Source organism: Mandrillus leucophaeus, unplaced genomic scaffold, assembly GCF_000951045.1.
Source record: "Mandrillus leucophaeus isolate KB7577 unplaced genomic scaffold, Mleu.le_1.0 Scaffold368, whole genome shotgun sequence".
In the NCBI taxonomy this organism is placed as follows: domain Eukaryota; kingdom Metazoa; phylum Chordata; class Mammalia; order Primates; family Cercopithecidae; genus Mandrillus; species Mandrillus leucophaeus.
Window position 1 is genome coordinate 1,762,258 of NW_012103898.1, and position 23,794 is coordinate 1,786,051.

Below are 23,794 nucleotides of genomic sequence, written 5' to 3' on the forward strand. Positions count from 1 at the left end.
CTTAAAATGCAAATATATTACCTTGGTGGTAGTGGGTAACATATTAATCCGTTATAAGCTATCAATACTACAGCACACATTAGTTTATCAGTCAGTCACTGGAGCAGGCATTGCCTCAGGGAATGGTACATATGACAGATTTGTTTTTTTTCCCATCCTAAATTATGATCCATTGTTCAAAGAAAATATTGCTGCAGCAATAAAGAAATCTAAAACAAGGACAAAGTGCCCCCAAACCCCACCCATCCACCCACCCCCACCCCACAGTCCTACTGCAGTAACATGTTGTATTTGTCTGGGTTTCTTTTCAGCTCCTATCCAAATCAGAACCAGCTCAGCTAACACCAGTGTTTTTCCTTTTTTTCTGAATAATAACGGCTAACATTTATTAGGTGCTTAAGTGCTTATTATGTGTGCTAGACTGTCCTAGAAACTCTTAAACAAATTAAATCATAACATTTTAACAACAGCTCATGTAGCAGGTACTATTTTTATCCTTATTTTATAGACAAGGGTATAGAGACCCAGAGAAGTTAAGTAATTTGCTAAAACCAGGAAATGATTCAAATGCAAGCATTTAGCTCCAACATTCATACGTTTAACCCCTGACTCGAACGTCCCAGTTACCAGTAAGGAAACTGAGGCATCCTTAGTTAATTATCTTGTCCACAGATCCATGAATAATATGTGCCTGGACCAGAGTTTAAGCAGGCTGCCTGGGTCCTAAGCCCACCCTCTTGACGGCACTGTATAGATGATAGGCATGTTATTCTAGTTGATATGCACATTCTCAGAATAAGGTTGATGGCACTATGACCATTTTGCAATTCTGAGGTTGAAGAGAACTGATTAATTTGCTCAAGTGCAAATCATAAATGAAAAATATAGACTATAAATCCAGATCTTCTGTCTCCAAATTTGGTACTCGTTTGTTTATAATATTTTTTGTCTCTATTAATAGTCCATTTTTTTCAATACAGTTTAAACAAAACATACAATGTGTAGTTTTCTACTTTATGCATTTAATGTAATTCACAAATACCTTCCTTTGTTACTAGGTAGTTTTTATAATTATCATTATATTGGCAGCCCAATAGTACCCTTGCATGATAAATCAAAATGTACTTAAACATTCTGTTGGGTTTTTTTATTTTCTTTTAGTATATTTTCTGCTATTATAAATAATGTCACAATAAAGACATCTGTCCAATGTTGTTTTTTGTTTTAAGCATTTCTTCAGGGATGATTATTTATAGCATTACTCATTTTGTTTGGTTTTCCAACAATGATTTGACCTCGTACAGAAAACAGCATCATCTCCTTATGGGCAGCAACATCAAGAGCAACAGACCTTCCCCAGCAGCCCCTACATGTGAGCTGCCTACAGAGACCTGAAGCTTTCTGTTCTGTGACAGCTTCAGAGGCATTCGGCAAATCGAGCTGTGCTATCCACTTGCTGGCAGAGTGCTCATTAGCCGGAACATGGTCTTCTGCCTTCTGTTGGTTCTTTCTTATGGCTGCTGCATGCAGAGACCCACGCCTGAATCTCAAAAAATCATTGTCAAGGTTGGGCTTTACATTTTTGCCATCTTTGTGCGAACAGGAATGTATTTATTTAAGTACCCCTGACACCTGTCCAACCCCCTGACACCTATCTGCACTGTGCCTTCCCAGTTAGGCTTAAGACCAGATACCCAGTAAATAGTTGAGCGTCTCTCTTAGTATTGTTACTAAGATAAAGTAAATTCTTACAACTGTTGCCCAGCTAATTACTGGGCATCTGTGGTTGCCTAGAATATAAATTCCTTGAGAGCAGAAACTATCTTTGTTGGGTCACAATGTGTGCTCTATACTCAGCTGCTGAGGCTCGGGTTTTAATTAATTTCCTCATATATTAAAGTGATGGGTGTGCCTTATGCTTTGTAGTCAGTTCAGTCAAACAACTATTTTCACTAAAATGAAAGATTGATGGTTATAAGGGAGAGTTTGTGTAGTTTAGATTCCATCATAGAAGTAATTTATTTATGCTAATTATCATGTCTCATTCCATAACATTTTCACTGAGTGAAATATTGATTTTTAAAAATAAAAGTCACCTTGAAAAAGTGATGGCTAACATTTAATATGTTTAATATGTTGATAAAATAATTATTTTTAATTAATCTAATCTTACTACATAGATTTGAGAAAGAAATTTTGCAAAGCTTTATTATAAATTCTTCTCAGGTTTTCTTTTTTTTCAGAAAGCACTCTGACTTAGAAATAATATAAGGTCACATAATGTCTTCTTTCACAATAAATTATTTAGTTAAAGAAGTTGGAGTTAAAGTAGGGATATTCCCCTATCTTGTCTACAATCAGGAACTGTCCTTTACTACATGCAAAATAAGAGCAATGCTCTTGAGAAAACCTGTATTTTTCTCCATATTTGTCCATATTTATCATTGCCACTTTGAACAGTTTAAATATTTAATTATGAACTTTAAATTTGCTTATTTCATAATTATATTCTACTTAGCAGCTGAATATGGGCTATAACCAGCTGGAAGGTAAGAAATAGAAATATACCATGACAACTTCCAAAGATAAAAACATCAATGTTTATGGTCGATACGGAAAGTAAGTTACAAGCTATTAAAATTACTATTAGGTCATTTTCTGAGTTCTATAATTTTTATAATCTATAGAACAAGATTAATAATGTGTTATGATCTAAATTTAAAATTTGATTCTATAGAAAATAGAAAAAAGAAGAGTCAATTGTAGAAATAATCAAATCACTTGAGGCCTATTCTCTGGAATAAAATTCTCCAGAAATTTTCTGTCCTTCTCTAACCCTACACTCAGGTGGTTTCCTACTGAAAGGCCCATAGAGCATCGGAAGAGCTGGCCATAAATAAATACAGCAGTTCTCAAATTGTATTGGGAGACCATATAGGGCTCTATGGAGTTATGTCCCCAACCTCTGCAGCAGAAAGAGGCCAAGGAATCAGGGACTCCAATTCTCCCACCCCTGTCCACCAGAACAGCACCAATTTTGGCTGTTTTATAGATTTGCTTTCCATCTAAAATTTCTTTTTGGGAGGTACATGGGAGATGATGGTTCTACTGGTAAAAGTATTGCTACAATGTAATGAAGATGTTATAGAACAGGTCAAGTCAGTCACTTTTCTCTTTTTTATTGCTTTTGGCATTCTAGACAAAACATAGCCTCAGTACAGACTTAACTGGTGACTTAAACCAATCTAGAAATTGAAAGAGCTAAACAGGGACCAAAAGGAAGACAATTGGATGTTTATGTCATCTAATACACTCAGGAACAGAGAGAAAGTAGAAGAGGATAGTGAGGCAAATAAAGAAGAAAGAAAAGCATAAAAGAACTTTAAAGCTAAAATTCTGGAGGAAAAAAAAAGCACAAAAATATGCTTGCACTTTAGGCTTTGGTTCAGATATCTGAAGTGGGAAATGCTATATTTTTCAACATTGATTTTGGCTCATCACAGCCAGGGTTTTTCATAGATCTTGTTCAATTGGGATTATAAACTAAAAAAAGAAAAGGGGCTAAACCAAGAAACAAGACTCGAAGGAGTGTAGAATATAATAAAGTGTAAGGCTTTCCAAGGAACCAAGGTTTCTCTCTGTTGGAAAGTCCAGTTTACTATTTCAACACATTATTCCTTCAACAAATATTTATTAGGGCTCTATGATGTGCCAAGCTATTCCAGGTTCAGTATAAAATGATGGATGGCTTTATTGTCTCCATTGGAGATGGGGAAAGTTATATTGTTGGAAACTTTTCAACACCCACTTTCATCTTTCTTCTGGCTTCCTACAGTATTTTCTAATTTTTTAGTAGTACTTATCACATTTTTTAGTATCATAATTTTTGCATGTATTAGTCCCTATACTAGACTGTAAACAGTCTAGTACAGTTTAAAATGCAAAGCATGTCATGCTTCTTTGGTCCTGATATGTTACCTACTATATAGCAGATGTTCAATATGTGTTTGATGAAATAAATTTGTTAAAAGCACAAAAGTATATATAATTTAAATTTCCATAAAACATACCTTCAATAATAAATATAGAGCAGGCAGATGGTAAACTTTCATATACTTATTTTTATACTAGAAAATACTTATAATTGTCAGTACCTTTCCTCAAAGAACTATGTATATTTCATTTATTTCCACCAGAGACCTAGAAGATGTGTAAATCCAGTATTATTATTTCAGCCTCTCTCTATGTTAGTTATCTAGGAGATTATAGAGGGAGAAAAAAACCTCACATCACTGTTCACACGTCAAACAATTCTACTTAAATATTTATTCAAACAACCAGATCTGTATGTCGTAATAGGGAGATAAAAATAACAGACAAGTGAACCCCACTAATAAATAAAAATTTTAAATGCAAAATACAAGGGAAAAAATCAAATTTAGTACTATGATAGAGAACAAGATAGGAAAATAACCTATTTGGAAGAAAACCCTCATGTCTCCCTCAGGAGGTGATAACTAAGCTGAGAAGGAGCCATCCATGTGTAATGCTAAAGAAAGAGCATTTCATTAAGAAATAATATTAAATATTAAAAGTAATGGCAAATACCAAAATTATTTTTGCACCAACCTAATACAATGCACAATGGTTCTAAAATGGGTAAAATCTTGGGAGGGAAGGTAAAAGGCAATATGGCCAGAGCACATTCAAGATGTAAGTTAAGAGACTGGAGATAAGCTAGGGTCATTCCATACCAAGTCTTTCAGGCCAACATCTGAAGTTTGGGTTTAATTCAAATTGCAATAGAAATCTATTGAACTATTTTTAAGTAGGCGAGTAGCAAAATCTATTTTTAAAAGATCATTCTGGATGCTATAGAGAGAATAGATTACAGGAGCATGGAGTGAGAAAGGGCGTAAAGAAACTCAGAATACTATTAAAGTAGTTTTATGACCTGCTATGTATATGGCTTGACTTGGAGTGCTGGTAATGTATGTGGAGAATAGAAGCGTATAAAATGTAATTTGTAGATAAAACCTTCAGGCCATACTAACACGTTGGAAGCAGGGGGATTGGGAGAGGAAAGAATAAAGGATCTTTCCCAAGTTTCTGGATAATGCAGCTGGAGAGAAAGGAAGTGCCATTTACTAACATGAGGAAGATTATGAATGGAATGGGATTCGCAAGATTAATGTTACATCTGGGGTGTCCATAAAATATCCAAATAAAGATGTCAAATGGGAAAATAGGTATATAAAATTGGAAATCTAAAAAAAAGGGATATTAGTTGAATGTCACCAACATGTAGATGGTATTTAAATCTGTAGAAACACAGGAGATCTACTGTATAAAGACTTTACAGGGCATAAAGAAAAGCCTATTACCAAACATTGAAGAACTCAAACAGAGGTCAGTGTAGAGGAGGGAAAATCAACAACAGAGGTTTAGAAGAATGGGCTACATGGATGGGAAGAACATTAGAAAAGAGAGAGGTTACAAAAACAAGAAAGATGTTATGTGGATATCCTTAATGTCAAATATGCTGAGAGGTCAAGTACAAGGAAAACAGAAAGCATATACTGGATTCAGCAATGTGGATGTGTCAGAGATCTTAATAAGAATGATTTGGGGGAAATATCGGACGCAGAAGCAAAAGTGGAGCAGGGATGAAATATGCAAAGCAGCTGACGGAGCACTTAGAACTATTTGGAGAATGTTGACAGCAGAAGGACCATTCATTCATCTGACTCTTTTATTCATATTTCTTATACAATTTACTAAACAAAAAAAATCTAATTTTAGCAATAAAACTTCCTGATTATTCCTTCCAGGTAGCTGAGTTGCAAAGTGTACTTGCAAATAATGGAAAGACTTGATCTGATATATAGAATTGTTGACTGTTAGCCAAATAATTGTGAAAGAATGTATATCCAAAAAAATGGCGTTTGGTATAAAACCAAATGACTTTAGTTTTAAAACATTTGCTATTAAGCCATTTTTCTGGCAGTAATTAAAAGGCAGGACTAAATGCCTATTGAAGCATATGATGAAATAATATAAAAAGATAAAAGTATATTTACCTTTCTTATCTGTTTAACAGGGAGCATACATAAAACCAACTATAAGTTGTTTGGGGTCACTGAGGAGCACAGGAGGTGCTAAGTTTAAATCTTTACTCTCAAGATGCTTAAATTAAGGCATACCTGAGCATTTTTTAAAAACTGTACTTTAAGTTCTGGGATACATGTGCAGAACGTGCAAGTTTTTACACAGGCATATGTAGTTTGCTGCACCTATTGACCCACCCTCTAACTTTCCTCCCCTCAATCCCCACCACTCAACAGGCCTCGGTGTGTGTTGTTCCCCTCCCTGAGTCCATGTGTTCTCATTGTTCAACTCCCGCTTACGAGTGAGAACATGCAGTGTTTGGTTTTCTGTTCCTGTGTTAGTGTGCTGAGGATGATGGCTTCCAGCTTTATCCATGTCCTGGCAAAAATCTCATTCCTTTTTAAGGCTTCATAGTATTCCATGGTGTATATATACCACATTTTCTTTATCCACTCTACCACTGACAAGCATTTTGGTTGGTTCCATGTCCTTTGCTATTGTAAATAGCACTGCAATAAACATATGTGTGCAAGTGTATTTATAGTAGAATGATTTTTATTCCTTTGGGTATATAAATGGGATTGCTGAGTCAGATGGTATTTCTGCCTTTAGATCTTTGAGGAATCGCCATATTGTCATCCACAATGGTTGAACTAATTTATATTCCTAACAAAAATGTAAAAGTATTCCTAGCACTCCACAACCTCGCCAGCATCTATTGTCTCTTGACTTTTTAATAATCACCATTCTGACTGGTGTGAGATGGTATCTCATTGTGGTTTTGATTTGCATTTCTCTAATGATCAGTAATGTTGAGGGTTTTTTTTTTTTTTCATGTTTCCTGGTCATGTAAACGTCTTCTTTTGAGAAGTGTCTGTTCATATCCTTTGCTCACTTTTTAATGGGGTTGGGGTTTGTTTGTTTGTTTGTTTGTTTCTTGTAAATTTGCTTAAGTTCCTTGTAGATTCTGGATATTAGACCTTTGTCAGATGGGTAGATTGCAAAATTTTCTCCCCTTCTGTAGTTTGCCTCTCATTCTGATGACAGTTTCTTCTGCTGTGCAGAAGCTCTTATAGTTTAATTAGATCCCACCAACAATAGACAAGCAGAGAGCCAAATCATGAATGAACTCCCACTCACAACTGCTACAAAGAGAATACCTAGGGATACAGCTAACAAGGGATGTGAAGGACCTCTTCAAGGAGAACTACAATCCTAAGCAAAAAGAACAAAGCTGGAGGCATCATGCTACCTGACTTCAAACTATACTACAAGGCTACTGTAACCAAAAGAGCATGGTACTAATACCAAAACAGACATACAGAACAATGAACAGAATAGAGACATCATAATTAACACCACACATCTACAACCATCTGATCAAAAACAAGCAATGGGGAAAGGATCTCCTATTCAATAAACGGTGCTAGAAAAACTTGCTAGCCCTATGCGGAAAACTGAAACTAAACCCCTTCCTCACATCTTATACAAAAATTAACTCAAGATGGATTACAGACTTAAGGACTGGGCACAGTGGGTCATGCCTATAATCCCAGCACTTTGGGAGGCTGAGGCAGGTGGATCACCTGAGATCAGGAATTCAAGACCAGCCTGGCCAACATGGTGAAATTCCATCTCTACTAAAAATACAAAAATTAGCCAGACGGGGTGGCAGGCACCTGTACTTGGGAGGCTGAGACAGGAGAATCACTTGAATCCAGAAGGTTGCAGTGAGCTGAGATTGTGTCATTGCACTCCATCCTAGGCAACAAGAGCAAAACTCTGTCTCAAAAAAAAAAAAAAAAAAAAAGACTTAAATATAAAACCCAAAACAATAAAAACCCTAGAAGAAAACTTAGGCAATACCATTCAGGACCTAGACATGGGCAAAGACTTCACAATGAAAACATCAAGAGCATTTTTAAATTATAAAGCATCAGCATGAATGATAGAATTGATGAGAGCTGTAAAAAATTGAAGCAGCATGAAGATAGGCCCCTTACGTGTTTTAATTGCACTTACATGTTAAATAATTAGCTTTTATGTATCTGAGTTTTTATGTAAGTGCCTGGCAAAATTGTAGAATATTAGTAAAATACATTCTTCACTGGGCCAGGAATATAGTATGGATAATGAAACCTCAACCTCATAAAAAATGTAATTTTCCTGCAAGGTTATGCCTTTCAGAAGCTTGTTGATGTAGTGCTTTTCAATATTTTCTTTTTTATCCAGATACAGGTGTTGTGGATGTTATCATATATGAGGAAAAAAAATGAACATTTATAACAGTTGCTATCCTCTTTCAGTTCCAAATGACAGATGACATAACTCAAAATGGCTTGTAATGGCTTGTATTATTATGTATAAAAACAAAATAAAATAACTCTTGGTTAGTGTGTATTATGTTTTGAGCAATGTGGTAGACAGATAGATAAATACATACATACATACATTCCTGTTTATTAATCTAATTCTACAACAATCCTGTGAGGTCAATATATTCTAACCTATATAGTACAGGTGAAAAAATTAAGGAATGAAGGCATTACTTCCAAGGTCTCACAATTAGTGAGTATGGAGCTATAATTTGAATAGTCTACCTCCAGGAACTTTCTCTTAACCACCATACTCTACCATGAAGAATTTATGGGCTCACCTATTTGAAAAATCTGAAGTTAATGCTAGTTTCAAGGGAAGCTTGACCTAGTGGTTAAAAATGATGTTGCCGAGGAGTCAGTCTTGTTCTGCCTTGCATGGCATTTACTCCATTCTCAAACCCAACATTATGCTTCTTCCAACTACCCTCCTAGTTTCAGTTGCTTTTATTCAGAGTAAAATGACTGTAGCCATTGCAGACTTCAAATGCTCACAACACACCTTCTAGAGGAATAAGAAAAAAAAAAAGCTCCTTTTATGGAAAGTCCCCACAAACCACTCCTTGTGTTGTGTTGGTTATGATTGGATTATGTGCCTGAGTATCTGAGAAATAATTACTATATATGAGGAAGTGGGATATACCAATGAGCTTGAGCCAATTGGAGCCCACCTATAACTGAAAATGGGAAACAAACAATTTCCCAAAACAAAAGGGGGACACTATTCCTGGGATGAAGAAAAATGCGGCTTGGATGCAAACATCAATCCAGTGTCTCCATAGGCACACCTTCCTATTTTTCAAATGTCTGTATCTGTTTTAAGGGAGAAACACTGAAAGTCATATCCATTTTCTATATTCAGCTCCAAGGCAGGTAAAAAATACAGTTCTCTCAGGTCACAATATAACTCTTCACAGCCTGGAAACCTAAAGCTAAGTAGAAAGTGTAACCACTGTTAATATTCCAACTGTCAGTGGTTATTACACCACTGAAAATTTTGGGACACTTTGGTTTTGAGAATGAATAGTGGTCATTTGTTAAGAGTACATACCACATTCTTTTAGACTGGAATAACAACAAATATCAGACATAACAGTGAAGAGAGTTCTTGGTCAACCAATTGTCTGCCCCAAGTTCTATCTCTGAATCTCCTTTATCCATGGTCCTCCACAGCCACTTTGGCAGGGCTTAGGTGAGGAACCTCCCTTCTGAGCTTGTAGCTCTTTAGCAGCCTATTTCCTACTGGTGCAGAAATGGATCCTGGAAATAGCCTGAGGGGTTAAGCAATCGTCAACCATAAGCCAGGCTTGAAATCTGTCTGGTGATAAAACCCCCTTAGATTTTGGACTCCAATTTGTAAAGTCTGGAAAAGTTCATGAACTAATTAACCAAATCCAAAGACCTTTTGAGTCTTTGTCAAGAACCTACCACAAAGGTCTAATACTACAGGTCTCAGTTCTTTGACCTTTACCTACATCTCAGGGAAATAGGCTCTATATTGGCCCCTGACTTAGGGCAATTCCAAATGACAGACTAGAGTAAGTGGGAGGCATCATTTTTCTATTGTCCACAGGCTGCATATATAAGGCACTGTTCTAAGCACTTCATATAAGTTAACTACTTTTCACAAAAGCTTTTGAAGTTATTATTATTCCCATTTTACTGATAAGAAAATTGAGGCACAGAAAAGTTAGGTGACTTTCCCTGACTGACCTTGGAAAAGTCACTCAGCTGATAGATAGCCAAGCTGGGATTCAAACTGAGTAAGCCTGGTTCCAAAGCATACACTCTTACTGCGCTCTGTCCACATGTTCCCTATGGGAATAATGACCTCTTTGTTCATCAGAAATGCTTCAGAGGCACCTAGGAGACTAGGCATTTTCCAGTCCCATTATGTTTCCTGCTGTATTTCCCTCCTCTCTACCTTGTGGTTATTACTCATTTATCACCTTGGATTACAGGCTGCAGGCAGAAAGGACCTTTGTTCCTTTTCTGTACTACAACAAACCAGCTTCACCCTAAGTTTGGCTCTTGTTTTATGGGACCATATTTCAATAAGTGGAGAACTCTTTCCAATATTCTGAATTTTTATCTTTCAGATTACCTAAAACTATAACCTAGTCAGTATGTACTATGAGTTCTGAGTACAATTAAATGACAATTTAACTTGTTGTTTGGTTTCCCATTATCAAATCTACTCATTTTTTTTTTCTTTCACTTAACTTTAGCTCCATCAAATGCATATATGGGAGTCTATCACTTATATCTCCCTATTCTGAGCAACAAACTTTGTATTTGTGATGAATCATCTGTTAGCAAATGTCAGAAAACCAACTTCAACTGGCTTTAATAATAAACAAAAGCACTGGCTTAAGTGCTTCAAAGTTCAGAGATATTTCTGGCTTCAAGAAAAGCTTGAAACAACACCACAGACTTGTCATCAAGGGCTCAACTTCTCTTCATCTTTTACTTTTGACTTTTACGATGTTGGCTCCATGCCTAGTCTCCACACAGTAACCCCTGCTCTGTTCGGCTGGCAGTTTCAGGCTCTCTCCTCATAGGAGTAAAATGGCTACAGCAGTTGCAGGTCTTGCAACTTCACACCACACCATCCAGGGTAAGAGGAATTGGTTTCTCTCTCAAGGCACAGAAATGTCTTGACCACATTGTGTGGTTAGGAAGCAAGAGGAAAATATGTTGGTTGACTAAAGCCTGTAAACATCCACCAGGGAGCCAGTGGTAGAGGTAATCTCCCCTGAATCGCACAATGAAAATAAGAGATGAGTCTTCCCAAAGAAATCCCAGAGAGGTGAAGAATGGTGTAGGGTCCCGGAGGCCCCCTGCTTTCTGTTTGTGTCCTGACTGAAAATCACAGAGTGTCTTGACTGGTCTGTGACCCAGCCAGCTGCAAGTTTTTTTCCAGCAGGCTTGAACCCCGATTGGGGCCTTGAACATTCCCAGGGACTGATAATGGTACCTAGATTGTGGCACAAAACACTAAAAGAAACTAGCCGTGGCCCTGAGCCAGGAATATATTTCCTTAAGGAATATGGAACAAGCAATATGGTTCCTTAAACCTGCATAGAAACTCGCATACTCTGACCCCTTCACTGTGGACATGCGAGGGGGTCAGGGAATGGAGTTTATATGCAGGCAGAACACTCCTTTTCTCTTACTGTATGTCAGGAGCATTGCTGCAGCATTCTGTAAGTAAGTTACCCTAATAAAGGTTTTAGACTGATCACCCTGGCCTTTAGTGCTTCTTTCTTTAGAATCCTAACTGGCTTCATCCAGGGATGGCTTGGGATACTCCCTTGTGGAAACTCCCCTCCTGCTATTGCTTTTGGGGTGATACCAGCTGTGAGTTCTGTGGAGTGAAACAAATGGATATTATGCCATACGAGGCCGAGGCAGAAGAATGGCGAGAACCCAGGAGGCGGAGCTTGCAGTGAGCCGAGATCGCACCACTGCACTCCAGCCTGGGCGACTGAGCGAGACTCTGTTTAAAAAAAAAAAAAAAAAAAAACAGAGAGGTCAATTGTAGCCAAACAGAGTCAAAGCCAGGTTATTGAATAACTTTTCTAAAAACTTTCATACGTTGGAAAGGTATAAAGAATAAAAAGTATCACTTCAACAGAGTTGTAAACTACTGCTCTAAGATAAGTCATCTAGTTTCACTACTCTGGGAATGCCAAATTTTAATTTTTAAAAAATTTATTTTACATATCTTTGATGAAATAGTGATTTTTTTTTACTTTTTTAATTAAGAAAGGTAATATTTTCAAGCGCCTTCCCAAAGATACTTTCTGATATATAAACAAATCTGATACATGAGAAGTTCACCAATAAATTTAGAAATAGTCACTATAAATCTGAATTTCTTTAGGCTTTATTTCTAATTGAAAAATAATAATTGTATGTATTTATGGGGTGCAATGTGATCTTTTAATATAGGCATACATTGTAGAATAATCAAATCAGAGAACTAAAACTGTATATAAACCCCCAACCTACCTTTCCTATATGAGCAATGGGTTATCTACTAATTTGTAACTTTTAAATTAAGTGATATTTCAGGGTTTTCCCACCTATCAAAGGAAGAATTTCTAAATCCATGTTATTTCAAGCAGATTACAACAAAAATTATATTTGCTTCTTTATCTAGGAAAGCCTACATTAACTAATCCAAGGAAATTTAAATCTATCAGACTATCATACCATATCAAACTTACGTTATAGAAGAAAATGTTTATGTATGTGTATAAATAATGGCTTCTCAACTTGAAAAAAGTCTCCATATGACAGTCTTTGAACTAAATGATGAATTAACACAACGCTTTTTAAATTCAATGTTTGTCATCTTTTTTAATGCCAGAGACAATGTAAAATTTCTCAAATCAAATAAGTTTAAGTAACTAACTTCAGTTTCACAAATGGGTGTCAAAAGCATGCCAAAATAATATAATCATATTTGTAAAAGACTGTTTTTCTGGATGTATAATCTCTGCTCTTACAATATATCCTATAATCTTATTTTAATAAAAATACCCTGAGGGGCCCAACAAAATTTACTTCACTGTCAAAATCTTTGGGTTCCCAGCAACAGCACAAGGCTCTTCTATTCTGAGGTAGCTGAACTCTCAGAGATCCATTTGGAAAAGTGAGTCAAAGGATTTGTGTGATAGTTTATCATCTACCTGAATTACTGTCTTAAAAAGATGTCAGAAGCTGGGTTTGGTCATTTGGGGAAAGAAAATGACTAAAAAGGATGTGTCAAAAATATGTGAGAAAATATTCACTTGTTTGGAACCAAGAAAGTTCCAGATTCAGAATCTGGACAAAGGGTAGAAGACTCCACAAATATAGCAAGTAGCAAAGGCAGAAATCCTTGGTCAGGAGATGACAAAAGAAATATGCACCCAGTTCCCCAGTCATGAAGCTAATGCAATCAATTTAAGGGCCCATCTTTTGCACAAATCCCTTCCAAAGTCTGGACAAGAAACCAACACTGTATTTACATGATCCTCAATTTCTGTAAAACTTTCAAAAGTAAAATATTTTTAAAATAGTCAGTGAAGACTTCTGTAGACCCTCTGATTCCTTCTATCCCATTCTGCTTCCTGTCTAGAGATACTAGAGTAGTTGTGGCCCTGGCTGAGGGGAATTTTAGTTGGAGTTACATTTACCTCATATATGAAATATATATGAATATATGAATCATATAGAAGTTCCCAAATTTGACAATTCCTAAAAATGCACCTGACATAACCAATATCAAGTTGTGAAAATACCAGAAGCTTTTCTACACTATCAATTTTTTAAAACCCACAAAATTTGGTACTTCCATCCATGGCAGAATAACTGGGTTCAGACTTTACCCTCCCATAAAAAGCAACCTTATTAATGTGCCAAATATATTAAATAACTATTTTGGGGCATTAAACTACAAACAGGACTTTGATTCTTGAGAGAAGAAAGGCACATGTGGAGAATTCCACATTTTTCCTGGCTTTCTCCTTCAGGAAAAATTTCCCAGTCGTGAAGCAGGGAGTTAAACCCCCAGCAGAAAGCAATGGACTTGCTGAGCTGAGGAAGCAGAATTTGGAGGTTAGGATGCTGAAGTGGCTGGAATTTCCTGAGCAGGGCTTTAGAAAGGATGGAGCTGCATAAAGAAGTAAGCACGAGTTTCCCCCAAGGGTCCTTAGGGGAAGCTGGACTGCACATGTGCAAAGCAAAATTCTGTAAGGCCTAAGAGAAATAGTGACTCTGGGACCTAACGCTGAACTGAGATGGCAGATGGTATACAGTACTGGGAATTTTGGAATTCTGGCCCAAACAGAATGGAGAGGCCTTGCTAAGCACCACAGTCACTCAGCTGAGACCCCCAAAAAGCTAACACATGAGGAGAGCCATGCTATACAACAAAGAACAAAACAATCAAGTGGAGAAGAAGGATATGATAATATCAGGCCCCGATCCACGTGTGTATTAAACAGAAAATCTTCAAAGGGAAGCAGCAGAGTATCACAATAGGTTGGCAGAGCACAGAGGCAGGACTTCCTGAGAAGCCTGGAATCATTTGGTGTCAGGGAAGTCAGGGCCCAGCCACCAACACAGGGTTTAGGGCAGGGCTCCTGAGAGAGCATGGCAGCATTACAGTACCTGAGAAACATGCCAGATTATCAAATCCCAAAACCCTTGTTATGAGATCAGGACTCCAGGTAAGAGAAGTTGGGCACATGTAAGGTTCAGACTAACTGCAAATGGAAAAATTTTGGAGGTAGAACTGTTTCAGTACCTCCTGTCTCCAGTCAGAGTCAGCTCTAGAAATTAGGAACAGGACAGACACTGCATTTAAAAGGTAAGTGGTCCCGACTACACGGATCACTTAGATCAATAGTAAAGGAAGATGGAGAATCAAACAATCAGTGAAAGGAGAAAGCTTGGTGACTCTAAGTCTGAGTTCAGAGGAGACAACAGTGACCATAATTGAACAGGAGAGAGCTCAATGGAGGGATGCTGGTGGAGAAGCTGCACAGTGCAAACCCACGTGGGCAAGACCTATGAGACCCTGTGATCAGAACAAGGAAGGCAACTTGCCTCCACCGCAAAATTGCTTGGGGGACCAGTCTTGGTTTTCTTCCTGCTGTTTTAAATGCATTGTCCGGTTCCTAATGAGGACAGCATTTCACTCACAGACCAGGACAGCAGTGACCATTATATGCTTCTAAAATTGCCAACAAGCGCATAAGTGAAAAACTCGGGTTGTGTTCTCAATATGGCATTGACATTTGCTAGATTGACCTTGTTAATGCAGTCAAAGAACTAATTAACAATCAAAGGGAGTATTTTCACCACAGAGCAGTCTGTGAGCGGACTGCCTCTGAATACCTTCGAAGTCCTAGGAAATCAAGCATTAGGAATGTATTCTGGATCCTTCAGGCCAGAAACAGCCTTGCCGGTGATAATTATGAGACCGACTGGTCCTAACAACAAAGAAAAGAGCCAATCTTGGTAACCAGGAGTTTTGGAATGCAGAGCTTGTTGATCTGTTCCAGTGGCATTTGTGTTTGTTTCTGCAAAAACTGTTTTTAAAAAATAGCATCAGAACTAAGAGATAAAACCACTGTAAAGGAATATATAGTATCATGAACAACTATAGCTGAAGTAATTGTGTACTGAAAAACACAAATAAGTGAACTTAATAAGCTAATCATCAGGGCGGTTACATATAAAAATGCATATAAAATCAATACTACTCAACCGTTTATGCTTCTATTTCACTCGCTTACCTAAAATTTTAAACCTAGAATTTTAATATTACATTTTAATACTTCATTCATCTTATCTTTAAAATTTGTTTTAAAATTTGTCTTTTGGTTATGTTGGTAATCAGCATGATTTACTGTATTTATCATTTAACTGGTTTTACTACTCACTACCAGTGTTTCTACAATACAACTCCAGTGTTCTCAAAGGGTTTTTTAATGGTGATATAACTTTTTGTCAGTTAGAGGCGATCTCTGAATAATATCAGGTATGAAGCTTGTGTAGTACATTTTCTGAGTTTTGCATATTGTAGAATGTGCTTTTGTTGCCACCGTATAAGAGAGGCAATATGCCCACAGGTGGGATCTTTAGTCATAACATTGTCATCCTCTCCCTCACCACCATCAGTATTGCTTCTAGCATTGCCATTTAGCAACAAAGACATCCTAGACTCACTTAATTTTTTTTTCTTATACAAATGATCTGATTTTTCTTACTTGGATGTTTGTGGATTTTTTTTTATTTATTTATCCTGTGAAATTCAGATACCTCAGCATGATATGTCTAAATACTGGTTTCATTTCATTTATGCTGCCTGATTCTCAATGAGGCCCCTTATTCTGCAGACTCAATGCTTTCTTCAGCTTAGGAAAGTTTTGTGTAGCTATGACTTCAGTTACTGATTTTTTACCATTTGTTCTGATCTCTGTTCATTTATCTGTTATGTTGATTCTCCTTAATCTTTCATGTTTCATCTTCACTGTCATCTCCGTATCTCAATCCTTTTGCCTTATATCCCAGAATAGCTTCTCTAATGTGTGCCTCACATCACTGATTCCCTTTTTTGTGGTGTCAGTCTTTAATCTTTATTATTTCTAATGCATTTTAAAATTCTCAAATGGCAATTTTAGCATCATTCTAATATTTACTTACCTTGTCTGGCTCTGTTTTCATCTCAGTCTTTTGCCTTAATGCCTTACTTCCTCTTTGTTCTCTTTTTCCATTGTCCACATTTTGAGTTATTAAAATTATAAAACAAGGCATTTTCAAATTTCCTTCCATGTAGTACAATCTGTTATTATCATGTATGCACCTGCATTTAAATGTACTTTTTTTTTTTTCCCCAAGGCAGAGTCTCACTCCATTGCCCAGACTGGAGTGCAGTGGCACAGTCTCAGTTCACTACAACCTCCGCCTCCCGGGTTCAAGGGAGTCTCATGCCTCAGCCTCCCTAGTAGCTGGGATCACACGCACCTGCCACCACACCCAGCTAATTTTTGTATTTTTAGTAGAAACGGGATTTCACCATGTTGGCCAAGCTGGTCTCAAACTCCTGACCTCAGGTGATCCGCCCGCCTCAGCATCCCAAAGTGCTGGGATTACAGGCGTGAGCCACCGCACCCAGCTTAAATGTTCTTTTTTATGCCACAAAATCTGTTTATAGATAACTTGTGTAAGGAGTACACTATCATAGGTAACAAAATCAGCTGATTTTTATTCGTTTTTTCACTGCTTGGATCTTAAAAGAAAATATGTTTTTATTAACCAAGTGGTACTAAATTCTCCAAATGCCATCTGAAACTTCCGCTAGTATTATCACATTTTGTCTTAGCTATTCAAATAGTAGATTTATGTATGTACCTTTTTATCTTTCCTTAGGTAATGCCTTTTTAATAAGCACAACTACTTAGAACTCCTATCAATCATATCAAATGTGTGCATATATATACACATACCTATTAAAAGAGAATTACATACATTGCCCAGATACAGTTTCAAGTATGTCTAATGCAAACAATACAAATTTCTAATCAACTTTAGTTTGAACACCAAATTCCTTTACCTATGTTTATTCAAAAAATATTTTCTGCGTGATTCTTGAAGTATAGACAAGCATAAGACAGAAACAGTCCCTTGCACACGACTATTGATTTAATTCCTTTTTCTTAACGAACAGGCAAGACATTGGTTGCACCTGCTTGCTTCTTTAACCTTGCAACATTTTAGAACTTGCTCACATGCACTGAATCTTTAAAGTGATCACAATTTTTTTCTCAGCTTGGTTTCAAATGAGTATCACTTCCTGTTTCTGCAAGGACTGAAACCACCTTCTTATTTCCACAGGGATTGTGATAGGCTTATATCCTGGGAGGCACAGACCATACCTAACTGATGCCTAACTAGCTTCCTCTCCATGTGAGGGCCAAACTTGGTAACCCCTTTCCAATGGACCCAGAAAGATAACTTGATTACTTTATGGAATCACCACATAATTTTTCTTTTTCCTTCGAAGATTTTCTTGACTCCCCAGAGTCACTTCTTAGCACCAGTTGGATTTCCGACAGTCCTTCAGCTTCCTATCCATCACCACAGTTTATCACTTTGTTGTCTTGCTATATTTGCCACAGTTGAATTGCCACATATTTTCATTTCATACAGTTCGTCTGCATTTACCTGAGTAGAATTTGTGGACCGCAAAGTTGTCGGAGCTGTCACAATTATACTTCATCATGCTTAGGCCTCTTGTCAGTTAAAGTACTGTGTTAGCTATAGGTGTCGAAATGTTCAGCAAGTTTTTGTTCCTTTTGACTTTCTGTGGTAATTTACTATAGTGATTTAGGGTGAAGTTAGCCTAGGGCAGGTATTTGGAGCAATAAAGCACTGTCCTCTGGAAGATTTCCTTGTTTCTTGCCTCTCACACTGAGTACTAAAAGACAATCATTCTATATCAGAACAATTGTTCCCCCATTTACAATGAACTGGTCTTTTATGGTATATGACAGAACCAATGTGAAAATTCTTTGTAGGCAAAGTTTTAGACAGCCACTATCTTAAAAGATTTCTCAAACACACTTCCCAGTAACCTGTTGTTTCTGGCCGTAATATTTATACTTTTGAACTCTGTAGTGTTGGTACATCGACAGTAAGTGACACACTGTAAATTTGTCTTTCCTGGGAAGAGTGGAGCATGCTATAGTTATTTAAGAGTCACACTTCAGGGTTTACACACACACACATACACACACACTACTCTGAATATCTGTTAGGGCACTTAACAGTGCATACTTTTCCTTTTTCCTTTATAGCTAAAACCCAATCACCAGGAACTGCCCATATTCCAGACAAGAGAAAAATGAAGCAGTGTGTATAAAGAGATAACGATAGAGAGATATCAGATGTAACCTTATTTCTAAGTACCTCACTAGTCAGTTGATGATCCTTTCATGACCACATAGATGTTCTGGAAGACATTCATCAGTAACAAATTGTGGATGTTCTATTTTGCCTATCTCTCTAAGTTGTTTACTGCCTTGTTTTTCAATGAGAATGAAACCAACATTAGACTTTACAAGATGCTGCTTTTCACCCTTCACTTTATCACCTCCTTCTTATACATTTTGTGATGAAAGGTTCGATTCCATCCCAATCTCAGACTAGCAGTTTTAGAAGTCCACTGGCAAATGTGCAGGACTCTGAAGCTAGATCTGGTAAATGAGTGAGAGGAATAATACCCATTTGTCCACAAACCAGCAAAGACTCACTATCACATTGTTTACCTGGCTGCGCTCTGTGGAAAGGACCAGGCTGATTCATAGACCGGGTACTATTGGATGTCAGGGACAGATACGGAAAGCCAAAAAGTGTTACTAACTCTAAACATCTGCTATGATAAGTCCAGGAAACTTCTTCCTATTTCAGTGGCAAATATTGGATTTGTTACTTGATTTTTGTCAGTGGGAAGAAGGATGGCATCAAATTGCTGCTTTCAACAAGCCTCATCCTAGTGGTACATGCTCACGATAAAGTAAGGGAATTTAATAATGTTTTCTCTCGACATTTTTAGATACTACATCTTATGTGTACAAAATCCCAGCACAACTGATTGAAAAGTAACAAATAAAGATTATCATAAATTCACTTCTCTTCACAAAGCTTTGAAGAAAGGAATTCTTTGATAGATATATGAGGATTTAATTTCAGTGATTCAGACATGAGGCAGTGTAGAAAAACAGCAAGCTCTTTGTTACAAAAATGAGTCAGGAGTCTTTGTTTCAATGTTACACTGTCGCCTAATAATTCAGTGACTTCATCATGAAATCTCCACTCTTCAGATTTTCCTTTCTAAAATGAGGAAATATAGCTAGCTGTCTTTTCGGATTCTTTGTTTTTATTTTAATGGAAATGGTTTGTTGACTAGAGGGCAGTGAAAAAAAAAATGATTCCGAGCTTGGATTTTGCATACGAGTATGATTTGGAAATATATTTGCTCATTTTATTTTTTAAGATAAAATTGGCCATTTGGATTAATTTCTTGTGTGATTTGTAATGAATTAACTCAGTCTGATCACCTGCCATGTATGTGGAAAAGCCTCATACTCTGAAAAATGACAAAACAATAAAAATTCTACAAAATTCTCATAGAACAGGGAAGAAAACAGCCTAAATATGGTTCATTGCAGTTTAACTACATGATGAAATGCAATTTAATAATGAATAATCTGGCCAGCAGAAGAGAATGTAGAAAGTAATTGTTAGATGAAGTGAACAGTTTAAGCACAAATGGTAAATTCAAGAATAGTTCCACAAGAACGAAAAGGAAGAAATAAGCATCTTCAAGGAATCTCACATAAGAAGAGACAATAGATTTTTATGTCTGATTAGTTATAGAGAGAGGTGCAGAGGGGTTCCAATCTCATGGATATCACTATAGATCTTTTCTTTACTAATTCATATATGAATTTATATTGCATCATTGTATGACAGTCAGAATAATGCCGCCCCCCAAGAAATTCATATCCTAATCTCCAGAACCTACAACTATATTACAGGAAGATTACAGATGTGATTAAGTTCAGCATCTTGACATGCAGGGATAATCCTGGATTATCCCGTTGTGTCCGGTGTGATCACAGGAGTCCTCCTAAGAAGGAGGTAGAAGGGTCAAAGTCAGAGAAGGAGATGTGATGATGGTAGTAGGGTCAGAGTCAGAAAAAATGCAGTGTATTTTGCTACTAGTTTTGAAGCTAGAGGAAAGGGGACTCTGGCCAAGGAATTCAGGTGGCCTCTAGAAGAAAGGAAAGGCATGAAAATCTCTTCTCCCCAGAGCCTCCAGAGAAAACACAGCCCTGCCTGCACCTTAATTTCAGACCAGTGGAATCCATTTCATACCTTTGACCTTCAGAATTGTAAGATAATACGTTTGTGTTGTTTTAAGCTACTAACTTTGCAGTAATTTGTTATAGCAGCCATAGAAAACTCATCCACCTTGTGTCCCCACCCATTCATTCATTTCAGCCCCCAGTTGACCTAGTACATCATGTCTAATTAACCTCTCTAAAAAGTCATTTTTATCCTAGCACTTCTTGTCTAAAACTTTCAGTGGTCCCTCAGTCCTCAAATGGAAAAATCTATTCTTGAGCTAGAAATTATAACTTATTAACATTATCCCCAGTCACCTTCCCAAGCTTAGGCATCAGTACTGATCACACAGATATTTATTCCAACTAGACTGAGTTTTTGCCTAGTTTACATTGCTACGTTTTTCTTGAAAGTTAATATCTCCAATACATCTATGCATAATAAAATTCTCTTATCTGAGAGGGTTTCTAAACATTAATAAAAAATAAATAGACAGATTTACATATATAAAATATTCAACTTTCTGAATGCTTAAAAGTAATGGGGAGAAATATGTAAGACAAGCACAACAAAAGAATATTTTTACAAGGTTAATGTCTAATTATAAAATTAATATAAATGACAAACACATAGATGACTTTGGATAAATGTACAAATGATCTAAAAAGAAAATTTAACTGAAAAAAATAAGGATAAATATTCAACCAAGTAAATTCAATTTAAATAATGATACATTATTTTAACCTATAAATTAGTAAATATTTAAAATTATAATAATAATGTCAAGTACGCAGTGGAACACTTTCCTTAACAATGACTTAAAAAAGTGACAGTTCTACTATAGAGCATTTTGGCAGTACATACTAAGAGCACTGAAAATGTAATCTTCCTGCTGGGCTCAGTGGTAGTTTGGGAGGCCAAGGCGAGCAGATCACTTGAGGTCAGGAGTTCGAGACTAGCCTGGCCAATATGGTAAAATCCCGTCTCTACTGAAAAGAATACAAAAATTAGCCGGGTGTGGTGGCACATGCCTGTAGTTCCAGCTACTCGGTAGGCTGAGGCATGAGAATCGCTTGAACTCAGAAGGCAGAGGTTGCAATGATCCAAGATTGGGCGGCTGCACTCCAGCCTGGACGACAGAGGGAGACTCTGTCTAAAAAAAGAAAAAAAAAAAGTAATCTGCCATTTGCCATTTGATTAACTTATCCATTTACATTTGTATATATTTATATAAAGTTCAGATTGTCTGAGTGGGTAGTGATTTAAATTATGGCACATATATTTTATGAAATCTATGTATCCTAGAGGCTTTTAGAATTTGGAAAATGCAAATTAGAGAATTATAGGTAATGTACAAGACAACAGTAAACACATAAAAATGTTATCAGTAGTGATCAGGAGTGATGACATTATTTTTCTATTTTATTTTTTCTTTTCAGAGTTTAGAAATATTTTATTTGGACTGCATATTTATCTTGTGTAAAAATAAGCTATATTAAATATATATATATTTTATATATATATATTCTACTCATCTTTCAAGTCTCACCTTAATACTGGTTCCCCCATGATTTTTCTTTCTTTTATCAGACCAACATTATATATTGCTCTTTCACTTCTAAAGCACTGCACAACAATTCTCACAGAACTTTGAACATGCTACTTTACTTTCAATTTTTTATGAGCATAGCAAAGGGGACAGTCATGTATATTTCTTTATAGGACTTTTAACATGTAGTTCAATATCTAAATTATAGTAGGTGATCAATTAATGTTTTTTGTCAAATAAGCCTAACTCATTTCAGAACAGGTTCTATGTTCCAAACAAACATAGATATTTTTTCCCTGTACGATTGACAGATATTTTTAAAAAGTAAAATTCTAAAAGAAGAAAGTATGTTTAATTACATTTTGTATCACTAATACAATAAAAGAAAACCAGAAAATCAGGAGGGGGATCCCATTCAACACTTTTTAAGAGAAGAAAAGTTTCTGATAAAACCTGGACACCCAAAACTCTCGCTAAGCTTTTTGGTCCATAATCTGCTGGGATCATCCAATCCTCAGTGGCTGAGTATTGCCAGTGTTTCCTGTTAGGTAAGAAGCACTAACTGTGATGCTATACCAAATACCTTTCAGATCAACAAGGACTGAACTTTTCCCCTTGACCTGAACTGTTGGATTAATTACCCATGTCAAAGTACTACCACCTGCCTGAGTTTGGAAATCACCCATGATGGAAACTATCATTGATATTTACTCCCAAGGATATAAATGTCAATCCTAAAATATATGTGCCCCTGTCATACCTTTTTGGATATTGCAGTTGAATTGTTCAATCATATTCATTGTGGGTCAATTCTAGAGCTATGTCAATTTCCCTACCCCAGTCCAGCTTTCTTTCCTTTGCCAGAGACACATACTACAAAAGTCCCTACATGCTTCATGGTGATAGTTGTCCTGTTGCTGACCTGTCCTTTGAGAGCAAAAAAAAAAAAAAAAAAAAAAAAAAAAAATGACATAATGTTTTCTCTTTACCTGATACAATATCAATTTGGATTTTTGTAAATATTAATATACTTTTCATAGAAAAGGAAATTTAGTCAAGCACTGAATGGCCACTGTACTTAAACAAAGGGAAAAATTACAAAGATCTAGTCTCCCTGTTTAAATATATCTCCAATGAGAAGCAGAAGGAAAACCCCTGCCCAATAAATCTTCAGTATGTGATGCAAGGTCTAAACTTGAGGCTCAATATTATGTACTGCCTTGACATCTGGTGAAATCAGAAGGGCTTTGAATAGCCTAACTGCTATGTCTCCTCCCAAACCTGTTCCCACAGATAAGATTTCCTAGCCAAATGGCCCTCCTTATCAAAGGCACCAGACACAGTTTCTACTTAT